At 39.1% G+C, this 14,553-nt stretch overlaps 1 protein-coding gene across 4 annotated transcripts in view; it reads left to right on the forward strand.

Annotated features, from left to right (window-relative positions):
• PPARG (peroxisome proliferator activated receptor gamma) overlaps positions 1-14,553 on the forward strand; it is a 139,255-nt gene that overhangs the window by 12,619 nt on the left and 112,083 nt on the right. For all 4 annotated transcript variants that reach the window (XM_081276298.1, XM_081276296.1, XM_081276295.1 and 1 more), the window contains exon 2: positions 12,939-13,014. The gene's annotated coding sequence lies outside the window, so the exon portion shown is untranslated. The remainder of the gene's footprint in view (positions 1-12,938; positions 13,015-14,553) is intronic.

Raw genomic sequence — 14,553 nt, forward strand, 5'->3', positions numbered from 1 at the left:
TTAGAACTTTATTTACCAAAAAATTATTTATACTGAACAAAAATATAAAACAAAGTTCACTGAGAATATCCCATTAAAATAAAACACTTATTTTTTTCTTAGGAAATGAAATTGGCTGTTTGAGGTAAAGATACCTCTTTGAGGTATCATCACATTGAATCTGTTCTACGCACGCACTCTAAGATAAAAATGAATTGTGTGAATTTTAAAAGTCTCCGAAGGACTTATACATATTTAGAATATAATATGTGAGTTCAAGGAGACCCATATCCTGTTTTAAATAATCATCATTTGATCAAATTATTGTAGCCACTTCCGGTTTCTATATTCACAGGTTTTCTAATAACCATTTCAGTTTTGTTTTTAAATTGTCATAAAATATCATATTGACTACTTAGAAATAAATTCTGAATCTGAAATGGGGGCAAAGATAAGGAAAATAAATTTTGGAGGAATTTGTATGAAGTTACACAGGATTAGTTCTATCACATATACAGTGCCATGGGATGTTGAGCACACCTCAATGCAGATTTAACCAAAGCTTTCAAATTTTTGCTCATTTAATTCCACAAACTCCACATTTTTGATTGACTCTTAGCATTATGTATCCTTATGTGGAAGTCAAAATCAGCCCTTCTGAAAAACTGACCTTATAAATGGTCACACTGGAGTTTTTAAGACCAGAGATTCCGACATGCTGACTAAATGAACTAGCACCTAGCACTGGCCTGACAAATAACCACAGCTCAATAAAAGTTGAGAAAATCACTGATTGAACATGTGTGTTGGTGTGCTTGTGTCTTTAGGCCATTCACACAATTCACACCACCTGTTTGCCTGTGCCTGATAGAACAGTCTTTGATCCTAACAAATACAGACACACATACAATGAATTTGTTTTTTATTATGAACATTAACATTTAAATGTCAGGTTGATTTCCTTTGACATACATATATAGGAAATATTTACCTTGGCTACCAGCTTTTGATTTCAGAAGACACAAATTAGTTTTAATCTTAGATTAAGCGAAACATTACAAGACAAATCTTTGCTGAAATGAAATCGAATGCACCCCATATTCCATGTTACACATTATATTTGCTGATTTGCCACCACATCTTTTAATTTTTAAATATAAGTTCTGTATACCACGAAAAATTGTTAATTCCTAGAGATCAGGAATGCATATTGTAGTTTTCCTTATTCTTCTTATGTACATGCACTGCATTCCTTTCTTAATTCATGGCCTGGTGCATATTATTTCCATATTATTTATATTATTCTATTGACTTTATTTTGAAGAATATGTGCTTTTTCAGTATCATGTGCAATTCTCAGTGCTACTGTTTCCCACATTTTGGGGGAATTCCCTGCATTGCTCATTAAAATGTTAATTTCCATTTTATATAACATTCTATGGTACATAATGATTTGAAATTCATGCCAAAATAAATTTCCATTTCATTATTCTAAAGCAGGCAAAATGGGATACAAAAAGGGGAAAAAAAGTTAATTATAGACTTCAGCCTTCTCTTGTTGGATCCTTAGTTGTCCTGGTCAGAAGAACAGGTTTTTTAATGGCCTAAGGGCCAGAGCACTGTTTCACATTCCTGTTTGGAGGCTTCCAATGGCAACTGTTACAAAAATTCTGGTTAGTGCTACACCTGGAAAAAAAAAAGTTTTATAATGATGCACAATACCACAGGTTATTCAGACATATTATTCATGCATAAAATAAACTGGTTCCCTTTCATACATTTTGTCCTGTTAGATAAAACCCTATCAAGTTTTTACCTATTTGCTTGTTTATACTTTATAAAACAATTTAATTGCTCAGCTACTTCATATATGAATCACAAATACTATCACCGTAATTATTTAGCATTCATCTCCTTTACAAGGAAGAACTGTATTTAGGAACAACTTCCCATCAAAATACCAGGCAAACTGATTGACATAGAAAAGCAACAAATGGAGGAGGCTTATTTTACAACGACTTGTGACATCTGTGGTCACCCACTCTTTCTGACAGAGCTTCATCTGTGGATGTAGGACGAAGGTAGGAGTCTGTTTGTTAAAGATCAGTGCAGGGAGCTGCCACCCTCTCAGCCCTTGGGCAACCCAGCATTTCTTGTCTGCTCCCACACCTGTTCAGCTATAAGGGCAAAGAAGTGCCCTGGCAGACAGAAGGAGACTCTTGTCTTTAGAGAGAAGGAGGTTGAAGGAAGGATGAAGCAGAGGTCTGAGGCTTTCTCTTGATTATCCAGACTTTGGCTTTCTTAATTCATTACTCCCCCTTGCAGTGCCCAACACAACAAATGGCACACCTGTTCAGGTAGGTGCTGTCTGTGCTCATGGAAAGACACCAGAGCTCCTTAGCCAGGACCCTGTAATCTGCATCCATCTGAAAGGACTCAGTCGAATTACTTAACCCACAATTCACAGCAGTATAAGATTCAAGGCTGAAATAAGTAAGGCCGGAAATGAATACTAGAAAAAAAATCAGAAAAGGATTAAGATATGGGTGGAGGGGAGGATGGGGAGGGCCAGAAAAAGCCTTGTGGAGAAGCTGGGAAGAATTGAACTAGACTTTGAAAGTTCAAGATGGACAAGGTAGCCTTGAGAAAAAAAATTTTTTTTTTTTCATGTGCAGAGAAAGAAATCAGGGCATCCAAGTATGATTCCATTTGCATATTTTTAAAAATATTTTTTTAGTTGTAGATGGACACAATGCCTTTATTTTATTTATTTTTATGTGGTGCTGAGGATCAAACCTAGTGCCTCACACATGCTAGGTGAGCGCTCTACCCCTGAGCCATCACCCCAGCTTCATTTGCATATTTGTATGGATTATTCAGAGTTGGTCATTCTGCAGAGAAACAGTCAGCAGATTAGTGGTTGCCAGGGATGGGGAAAAGGAAGGGGATCGACTGCTTAATGGATGCAGGATTTCCTCTGGAGGTGATGAAGATGTTTTGGAACCACATAGAGGAGGTTACTGCACAACTTTTTTTTTTTTTTTTTTAATGCTGGGGATCAATCCCCAGGGCCTTGTGCACGCTAGACAAGTGCTTTGCCACCAATCTACATCCCCTACCCCTGGTTGCACTGCTTTAAGAATATCCTAACTAACCAGTTACCCTGCTCAGATCCTTACACATATGTATTGAAATTGTTTGTGGTCACTTTGTGCCACTTCATTTGCTGGACACGGAGACTACAGCAGTCAGGAAGACGGACAGCCAGTACGTACAATGATTGGGTGTCGATTACAGAGAGAGGGGCCAGGGATGTAGCACTGGTTCAATCCTCAGTGCTTGGAGTGGGGGATAAAAAAGAAGAAGAAAGGAAAGGAAAAGGAAAAAAAAAAAGAAACCCCAAAACCTGGAATAGTGACTAGTGAATAAGCACAACATTGGAGAAGCTTTTCAGAAATCAAGCAATTTGAGGTGGCTAGTTCAGGGTTATAAGAAGTAAGAAAAAATGGTTGAAAATAGAGATTTTTCGGTCTGATGATAAAAGGTCTGGAATGTAGGTGAAAGGAGTATGAGATTTATCTTATAAGAAGTCAGGAGATTCCAGGTCTTAAGAAGAGGAGTGAGATGATTTAATCAGAAGATTAAGTTAGCAGTTGAATGCAGGGAGGACAGTCAGAAAACTGTTGCAAAATCTGGACCTAACATGTTAGAGGGGCCTGCAGGAACGAGGGGGAAGGGGAGATGGGGGCCATGCTCTATAGTAGAGTGACACTCAAGGTGTAGTCTGTGAGTCAATTGCTGCTCCACACGTTGTTGACTACTAGCCTGGCACAAGTTAAGAACAGATTCGAGGATAAGCATTTTAAAATATTCATACTGTCACGATTTTGCATTTTATAAGGGTATCCACAGTAGAGCAGGGAATAAAAAAATTCTTCCTTCACCCCAGACTTAGAGGACCACCGTGCTAAATGATGAACTGAATGACCTTGTGGCTGAGTTCTGGAGGGCAGTTTTTGTTTGTTTGTGGTCACTCTGTGCCACTTCATTTGCTGGACATGGAGACTAGAGCAGTCAGGAAGACTCACAGCCACTGTATCGTCCTTCTTTGTCAAAGAAGCGCTGGAAAGTATCAGTGGGATTCAGGATAAGGAAAGAATTCGAATCACCACAGCCATCCAATAGTGGGACAAGCCACCTCTTGAGAAAGAAAATACTTTGTCATTAGACCTTTTCATTCACAAGGAAAAGTGACCATCTGCTAGGAAGTCTTGCCCTGGTGGGAGAAATGAAGGTAGGTGACTTGTAAGGTCACATCCTACCCCAAGGTACACTAATTCCTTATTCTATAATACTGACTTAGTAGAGTACATTTCCTTGGTAATTTGCTATCTTAAAATATTAATATATACTAAGTGTGTGGTCATTTTCATCGGTACTTGTTATTGCATTTATGTCAAGATATGCACAAATTAGGTTCATATATGCATCTTAGAGTTATCCCCTCTAAGTGCTGGGGATAGAACCCAGGGCCTCTTGCATGCTAAGCATGTGCTCTACCACCGAGCTACACCCCCAGCCACCCAGTTCCCCAATTCTTTTTAAAGAAGTTATTCTCCAGAGCCTTCTCAGCCATTCATTTATTTCCAGCCTTTATATTTATAGTAAGTTCCTCTTTCACGTGATGTTTTTCACAAGTAATGCAAATTTCTGCAGAAGCAAGTTACATAAATTACAGCCAAGCTGCTGACCTTTAAATCATTTTGTTGTTGCTCCTGTGATGTAATGTCACGATTGAACAAGAACCAACATGACTCCCCTTTGGGGGATATCTCTGGGTTGCCATTTTTGATAATGGGTGAGAGTTGAAATAACTTTTATTATTCAACCCATTTGACTTAGTCACTACAAATGTTGGATTGTAACTGTCAGATAGTTTTTGCAGTACTTGAACTTCCTAGATGGAGCCCTCATCCTTTTGTAGGAATGATAATCCTCACTCTTATTTGGGGGAAAATTCCGGAACGTTTTTAGCTCAAATAAGGAACAATTCTTCTCATAAGGATTACTGTAGTGCTCATGGTATCAGAAGAAAAATGTTAGTTGTCAGAAGAAAATATTCACTCAAAGGCTAATATGGGGTCAAAAATAGCTCATTTCATTGTGTATTATTAAAACTACAAATACCGATCTTTAAAATACGTGTACCATTTTGACATGCGCCTAGAACAGTGCCTGATATATAATAGGTACTCAATAAATATTTATTGAATATTGTTTGGTGACGTGAGGTGATGGACGGGACATTCCCAGTAGAAAAACAGCACAAGCACAGGAACAGAGGTTGGGAAAGCATGAGTTTAAAGAAAAGCAAAGAGAGTTTCTTTAACATGGCATTTTTGTGGGGTGAGCAATGGGAAGACTTTTGGGCCAAGTAGAGTCCGTGCCTTCTTCCTTTCCACACACAATATTTAAAATGTGAGTAAAGACCAATTCCAGTGCTTATATCCAAAGCGAATGGCCGAGCTTCAACATGCAAAAGTTATTCCCCATGGTGATTCTGGGTTTCTGGGCCTCTCTCTCCTTTTCTCTTTCCATTCCTTCCCTCTCTGTTTTTGCACTAGAGCTGGTTCTACTTCCTTCTTTCCCTCCTACCTTTTCCATTCCCAATGCTTCCTGTATTCTTTTTTCCTCCTTCTTTTTCTCTCTCTGTCCCCCCATTCCTACCCCATGACTCTTCCTATTTCTCAGTGCCTGTGTCTTTGGTTCAGTCTTTAACATGGAAAAGACATTTTTTTTTTTTAAATCTGCTAATCAAATGATACATACAAGGATTTTTTATTCTGAATTTTACACAAACAACATGTTTATGTTGTTCTTTGTGAGACAAAATACAATTGGGCATCACTCATAAATGAGTTTTCATTGATTTTTTTTTTAAAGTATTAAATGACTAATCCTTCAATAGGCAGACCTGGGTCAAGAGGCCTTGCCTGATAAAACCTTGTAAAAGCACCGTCGATTGTCGAGGGACCTCCTGATCGTCTTTAACAACTTTTGTTTCTACTCCATTTTTTCCAAACAGCACATACAGCAGATGCTCCTTCAGCATATAATTTTTTAATTGTATCTTCATATGGGCAGTTGCACAAGAGCTAGAATATTTGTCTGTTTTGTTCATCCTGTTTCCCCCCGTCATCCACAACCCTGCTAACAAATAGCAGATGCTCCACAAATAATTGTCACTTTAATATTTTACTTCTATAGTCTCGTTCTATGTCCTAATCCTCAATAGCACCCATGACGTTTGGGAGTAAAATAACTCATTAGGATAATTTAGTTTACAATTGATTTATAAATGGAACCATATGATTTCATATTTGGAGATTGCTTTCTTTCCATTAATTGTTACTCTGCCCCCCACTTTTCCTTTATTCTATCCCACAGATAAAATCCTAAGCCAAATTGTCTTTTAACCATCTTTCTAAAAAAAATCTGTTTCTTAATTAACTCAAGCACCAAAGATGTCAACTAGCTCTTGATAGTAGCAGTTAATAGTTATGGAGCACTTATTAGTTCTGTGTTGGATTTGAAGACCACAACATACATTACTTCATTTTATTCTTCCAACGGCCATATAAAGTATGTGCTATCAAGGTGAGAGGAGGAAATAGGTAGAGAGAGGCAAAATAACCTGCCAGGTGATTAAACAAGGCCTGAACTGTCTTGAACCCAAACAGTCTAAACACCCTATCTTGCACAAGAGCCTAATTTTCCAGCATTTGACTTTCCAGAGCATGAGATGTCTGCACACACCCCCCACGACCATTCCACAGGAACAATTAGATCCACACAAACGTAACCATATTCGGGTGTAACCTGGATTAGATTTAAACTCCAGTTGTTCTGGTTCACTGCAAATCAGGTTTGTGTCTTCTAAGTCGTAAGTCACTTGAAAGAACAGTCCCTGTTCTTGTTGCCCATGACAAGGTAAATTAGATACTAAATCATTAATTATATTCAGCAAATCTACCATCACTTAAAACCAACCACTATTAAGAAACACTCCCCCGTTTCTCTGTCCCTGTTTCTGTGTGCCCCCCAATTTCTCTTAATGCAAATAGAGTTAATTCATTATCTGAGGATATGGAAGTCAACTGAATAGTAAATTTTGTATGACTGTTGTAAAAATCTGGGGAATGATGTGATTGGCCCATGTTGGGTTCTTTTCTCTGATGGAATCAGCTGTAGCAGAGTGGGGACAGGGCAGTAGCAGACCCAAATATAGTTGTACCGTGGAATCCACAGAGGTTGATCCCAGGACAACACAACTAGGGTACCCAAATCCCCAGATGCTCAAGTCCCTTATATAAAATATCTCAACACTTGGCATGTCACCTACCCACATCCTTCCTGTATGTGTGGATTTCTTTGTTTGCCTCTTTGTTTGGTACTAGGGGTTGAACCCAGGGGTGCTCTACCACTAAGATACACCCTCAGTCTTTTTTATTTTTTATTGTAAGACAGGGTACCTCTTAGTTTCTAAGATTGTCCTCAAACTGATGATCCTTCTGCCTCAGCCTCCTGAGGGGCTGGGATTATAGGCATGTGCTACTATGCTGGCTTCCTGTATGCTTTTAATCATCTCTTGATGATGTAAATTACCTAATACAATGTAAATGCTGTGCAAATAGTGGTTACACTCTATTGTAATCTATACACCTGTTAAGTACAGATGGAATTTTTAAAAACATTTGCAATCCATAGTTGATTGAGTCCGAGGATGCAGAGCCCCTATACGTGGAGCTCTGGCTGTGTTTAGTTTGGGATAAAAATTAGTCATTTGGAAATGTTTGCATCCTTCCACCTTCCCCCTTTTGAGAAAATGCTTTGTGAAAAAAATCAACGGGAGTGTGCTGAGGGCAAGAAGAGACCAAAGAGAAGAAAAAGAGCCCATGCAACAGAAAATCTCAGAAGAAGTACCAGGACTCAAAAGTAGTCATAAGACGGGGTGAGAATCAGGAGAATCTGATTTCTGGGGAGCTAAGTAAGGGAGGAGACAAAAATATTTCTCTGTGCTGGGGTTTGAACCCAGGGCCTTGAGCATGCTAGACAAGTGCTCTATCACTGAGCTACACCCACAGCTCCCCCCCCCATGTTTTTATAGATTTCATTTTGGGTTGCCCAGGCTGATCCCAAACTTGTGACCCTCCTGCCTCAGGGTCCCAAGCACCTGGGATTACAGGCATCAACCAGCATGCCCAGCAGGAATGGTATACTCAGTGCTTCTGAGACAAAGATAATGACGTGCTGGAACCAGTTCAGACCAGCTCAAGGAAGTCATTTGCTGAATTTTCAGGATTGGAAGGATCCAGTGTTTATGCAGATCCACTATTGAGAATTAAATTGTATGCATTTTAGTATTAAACAGGTTGTATTAAAAGCAAGGGTACATATGCAAACCACATCACTTTGTAATTATTCTACATTGTAGGGAATGGCTGGGGAAATTGTACCTGTGTGGTGGACAGCGCTTCATTGACCATATTGTGTGTTGCTGCACCAAGCTGTGCTGGGTGACATGTTGGTAGCTTCTAGTCCCACTGGAAGACTTTACGCGACAGAAGGTAGCGAATCTACAAATCAGAGCATTTTTTCCCCTTATGCCAGGAGAGTCAGTTAAACATTTATCAGCACACCATTAGAAAAATAGAGTGAAAATCAAGAGGAGAGGTCCTAACGAAGTGAGCAAGAAGACAGCTCGTCAGTGGTACTTGAATTTCAATGGGAAGACAACAGCGTGGAAGAGTGGATAGAGGAGGAGAATAACAGACAGTGCCTAGACAAGTGTTTTGAGACCAATAAAGTTCAGCAAACTGTTGTTGATGGTGTTTGGTATTTAACTGCAGAGCTTACAGAGTGTGCATAGAGCCGATGTACTTTGTTAATATCCAGAAGTGGACACCACATGCAAATTTATTTTCTGGTGGAACCTCTTCTGTTGGAAGAGGAACTAGTTATTTGTAGCATATACTTTGGCTAATGCTGTTACAGTATTTCACAATTAAGATGTCACTGGTTAAGTTTGAGACAGATATTATTGTTATTAAAGTTTTAAGAAGTTTTAATATCCTTTTACAGGAAATACTGTCAATAATGTTGAATTTTATTGAGTACCTATTTTTTTTTTTTTTTGCTTTTTTTGGTGTAATCATATGATTCCTTTTGAAATTTGACCTAGTACTGTGAATTTTTTTGTGGGGGGAGGTACCATACTGGAGATTGAACCAACTCTACCACTGAGCTACATCTCTAGCCCTTTTTAATTTTTTATTTTCAGACGGGGTCTCACTTAAACTGCTGGGGCTAGCCTCAAACTTATGATCCTCTTACCTCAGCCTCCGGGTCACAAGAATTACAGGTGTGACCCAGGAAATTTATAAATTTTCTTCACCTTTCTGAGATAATCCAACTATATCCTTTTAGAGTACTGTTGAAGTTTTTCAGTTTTGGGTTTTGGGGTTTTTTAGTGCCAGGGGTAGAACCCAGGGCCTCATACATGCTAGATAAGTGTGCTTTCACTGAGCTACATCCCCAGGCCTGTTTAATTCTTCAGTTAGCATTTTACTTATAATTTTTTTTGAGAGAGAGAGAGAGACAGAGAGAGAGAGAGAGAATTTTTTTTTATTATTGGTTGTTCACAACATTACAAAGCTCTTGACATATCATATTTCATACATTAGATTGAAGTGGGTTATGAACCCCCAATTTTACCCCAAATGCAGATTGCAGAATCATGTCGGTTACACATCCACAATTTTACATAATGCCCTATTAGTAATTGTTGTATTCTGCTACCTTTATTTTTCAGTTTTCGGTGGACACAACATCTTTATTTTTTATTTTATGTGGTGCTGAGGATCGAACCCAGCGCCCCGTGCATGCCAGGCAAGCATGTTACCGCTTGAGCCACATCCCCAGCCCTTACTTATAATTTTGAATCAATATTAACACATAGAATGGATGTTTTTCTCTTTTTGTCAGGTTTTCAGATCATTATTATGCTATTTTGGGGAAATTAATTTGGTCATTGTAACTTTTTGTACTCAGAGACACTTTTTTTTTCCTTCTCTTATTTGTTCTACATTGTGTACAATCAGAAAGACTTTTATGTCTCTTCCTTGAAAGTTTGAAAAAAAATTCACCTATCAGATTGTGTAGGGCTGGGCTCGGTGGTACACATCTGTAATCCCAGCAGCTTGGGAGGCTGAGATGAGAGAATCTAGAGTTCAAAGCCAGTCTCAGCCAAAAGTGAGGTGCTAAGCAACTCAGTGAGCCCCTGTCTCTAAACTAAAAAAAAAAAAAATAGGACTGGGAATGTGGCTCAGTGGTCCAGTACCCCCGATTTCAATCCCCGGATCAAAAAAAAAAAAAAAAAAGATTGTCTAGGATCAGGGCTTTTCCCAGAAATTATTGTTTGATAAATTTTCAATTGTTTCTATTGTTAATTGTTTTTCTATTTCTATGGTCAATTTTTACCATTTATTCCATTTCAGATAGATTGGTCTGAGTAAATCTAAGAAGATTCTGCCAAAATAAAAAACTTAGATATAAAATAGTTGGATGAGTAATATGAACAGCCCCTCTAGTGTGCATTTTGTTAAAGGGTGAGGTGATTCCCTTTTGTCTTCACAGCCAGATCTCTGGCTTACAGGGCTGGGTAAAGGGGATTTATCACTAATAAGTATCAACCCATCTGTATTTAACTGACCAGACAGAGCATATAATCCCTGGTATAGATATCACCCCAGAACGATCTTGTCTCTGCCCTACTCTATTTTATCTCTGCAGTCGGTAACTTCCAAGATACAGTGCAATTCTGAACAGATAGAGGAAGGAGAGTTCTGCTCTCAGGAGCATGGGGATAGCTTGGAGGATTCTGTCTGCCTCTGAAAGTCCTAGGATTCAGCCCAGTTTTCTCTTGGATCCAACTCTTGAGGTTACAAGCTAGGAACAGGCAGCAGTTTCCACCAAATCTTTACCTTCTTGCTACTTCTTAATAAATTCGCATTTATTTCCAAGGGAAAGGGGGACAGGTAGTAAGGAAAGCTACCATGACATAATCTTAACCTGGAATCAGTGTTGTTTAAGTTTTTGGATAGATATTTTTATTTATTAACATTATGATTTTTAATTAACATGATAATATTAATATTTCATTCATATTAATTAAATTGTTTATTTTCACACATTTGAGACCTTTTCAAAGCTGTGTTAAGCATAAAAAGCTGACTTCATGTGTTACACACATTATGGTGTAAAGAACAGATTGGATATGGATATACTTTCATTCTATACTAACTAAAATAAAGAGTGTTTCTGTAAATGGCTGTGATACAGGTCGGCTGTCACATCCAGAGAATACAGAACATACAGGCGGACAGCACTGACAAATTAGCTGTCCCTGTAAATGACCACACCCCATCCTGAAAACAGAATAGTTGCTTTATTGTTGAGACTCAGTTGTCATCCAGAGGTTTTCAGCTCCCAAGCAGAAGCACTAAACAATGCTAGAAAGTCAAAGCCACATACATTGGCTATAGTTCACGTTCCTTCACATTAGAAATTAGATGGGAAAACTGCTTATCTTTGCTGAGAGCCATAGCCGAGTTGCAATGAGGCATGGCATTTTTTGCCAGAAAGGAGTGGATGAGAGGTGTCGCCAGCAAGCCATTGAGATGATGATGGTTATGTTAAGCTGTGTATTCAATTGTATATTAGACCCCTGCTGTCCGCCTCAGGCCCCCCCCCCTACTTTGGGGATTCCCGGGGAGTTCACCTTGATTGGGAAGTGCCGGAGGAGGGATTTTCCGGTTGGTGTGTGGTGTGTCCCGGGCATGGCGTTCGTGGGAGTTCGGAAATAAAGTTTGTTCCTGCTTGAGTGGCTCGTGATTTGTGCCCAGCCAGACTGCGGCATATCTTCCCAGTCTTCTGCATATATGTCATGCATCAGGTTGCAGATGAGTTCTGATAAATTCCAAATTAAAAGGTACCAAATTTAAAAAAGAGAGAGAGAGAGAGAGATTTAGAGGTTTCTGTGGAGGTTCAACTGTGCAAACATTGGGTCTGGATGCTCAGACTCTTTAGACCCACCTGATGAGGCTTTGGCATTAAGTGCTGTTTTGTCTTTATGGAGTAAACTGTTCTAGGATCCCTGAGCCCTTCATAAGAGAGCAAGGATGTGAATCCTTTATTTAGAAATCTTCTTTCTGGATCTTCTTCTGAAACATCTGCTGTGTGTGGGGTGTGCTATACCTACCCTGCCTAAATGGTGTGGCTCATTTCCGTACTACATATGTGAGGCTCACCAACCATGTGCCATCTAGATGAAGCTGCATTTCAATAAGTACCAAGTTTACCACGTACAACATTTTTTTTCAATATCTTTTGAGGTTTTTTTTTTTTTTTTTCCCCTCGTGATGCTGGTGACGGAACCCAGGCCTTTACCTCTGCTAGACAAGCACTCTACCACTGAGCCACATCCCTAGCCCTCTTTTGAGGTTATGAAACCCTTTAAGACCTATTTTTCCATAAGTCTGCCCAATAATGTAGGTATCCATATTAGTTTGACATATAAGATGGATGAGATTTAAAAAAAAAAAAAGTTTTGCCTCTTGTTAGTAACCAAACTAGGAAAGTAAGAGGAGTAATCCAAAATGCGTCTCTTTTATGAAATAATTACAAGAATATCCTGCAGCCCTGCATGATTTATGATGAGTCATTTGGTGGTTTGTTGGTTACTTCTAGGGGCTATGAAGCTCAGGGAGAGCAAATGTTCAGAATGAAATCCAGCAGAGAAAATCCATTTATTTGTGTGTATACATTTTGGCAGCCTAGGTATCTAGGGATTTTGAATATGTGTGCATATTGAAATACCTTGTTTCTTTTTAATTGTCCAGATTTGAAAGAAACCAACTCTGAACCCCAGATACACAACAAGAAGACCCTCTTCTGAAACAGGATTGCCCTTTCACGGTAGGTAAAATCAGAATTTATTATACTAAATTTGCATTTAAAAGTATTCTTTTTAAAGGACATGCCAATTCTTTGTGGTATTTTACTGTCAATTTTTTTAAGAGCTTTTATTTTTGACTATCACAATACTTTCTGCTGTATAATATACCAGTCATTTGGAGTTCACAGTAACAGATTTGTCTAAGGAAAAAAAAAAAAAAACAAAGGTAAGAAAAAGGCCTGGGAATTGAGAAATAATACCAATCCTTAAAAATAAGTCTAATAACTTTTTTACATTCCTTTTATTTTTCTACCCAGATAGTAATCATAAGTACATTATTTTAGGTTCATATGATACTTATAATTAAATTAAGGTAAAAATCAAGATATCTTGCTTGGTTCCCCATAGACCAGGCAACCATTGTCTCTGATCACAAAGAAGATACAGATGCTTCTTTCTAGGAAGGAGGCTGCTGAGTTGTAGCTGGTACCCTACATTGAAACCGCTTCCTCCCTGGGACCGACTTCGATTGGGGTGTGATTTCAGGGGCTCCAGGGCAGGTTCTTGGAAAGTTCCCCACTGAGAATTTACACCTCTGAGACCTGATATCTGAGGGTCCTAAGCCAGTTCTTAGTCCCCAGGTGTATCTGGGGAAGGCAGAGAGACAGAAGTCCCTTTAAGTTTTACGTAGGCTTACCTCTTGGTGGCAGTCACTAAGGAAGGTCACAGGATGGCTCATTTTTCCTGAAATTCATAGGCGAATTGAATCCACAGCATCTAAGAAAGAGTGACCAGATAGGTAGATAGAGAAGTCCATTCAGAGGTGTATTTTGGAGTTTCTATATACAAATGTGTGTTTCTTAGCTTTGCCTCTGGAGAGGGCCTACAAGTAGTGCCTCCCCACTACTAAGCCAGATTGTGGATTTCAGAACCATTTTCCCTATAAGAATTGGTTCCAAGACGAGAGCAAGGGCAATAATACAGCTGAGCCTGGAAGGTCTCGTGGTACCAAAAGGTAAGGATGTGCTCAAGGGGGGGTCGGGCGGAAGCAGGAAGAACGCACAGTGGCTGAAACTGAACAATCCGTGCAATAAAACAACTGTAGGATGGAATGAGAAACCCCCAAATAAAAGTAGGTACACTTGATTCAGACTGATAAATGAATGAATGAATAAATAAATAAATAAATAAATGTAGCTGGGGTATAAGGAGAACTCTTTCTTACAGAATTTCACTGAATAAATGTAAAAGGAGCCGGCACTGTGGCACACCTGGAACCCTTGGCTTACTTAGGAGGCTGAAGCAGGAGGATCACGAGTTAGAGGCCAGCCTCAGCAACTTAGTGAAGCCCCAAGCAGCTTAATGAGACCCTGTCTCAAAATAAAAATTAAAAAGGACTGGGGGTGCAACTCAGTGGTAAATCACTCCTGGGTTCAATTCCCAGTACCGAGAGAGAGAGAGAGAGAGAGAGAGAGAGAGAGAGAGAGAGAGAGAGAGAGAGAGAGAAGGGCAAAAAATAGAAAATTATCGGAGAACCATAGCAGCAGTTGCTATAGTCA

This window comes from Spermophilus citellus (genome assembly GCF_964194105.1).
Source record: "Spermophilus citellus genome assembly, chromosome: 19".
Taxonomy (NCBI): domain Eukaryota; kingdom Metazoa; phylum Chordata; class Mammalia; order Rodentia; family Sciuridae; genus Spermophilus; species Spermophilus citellus.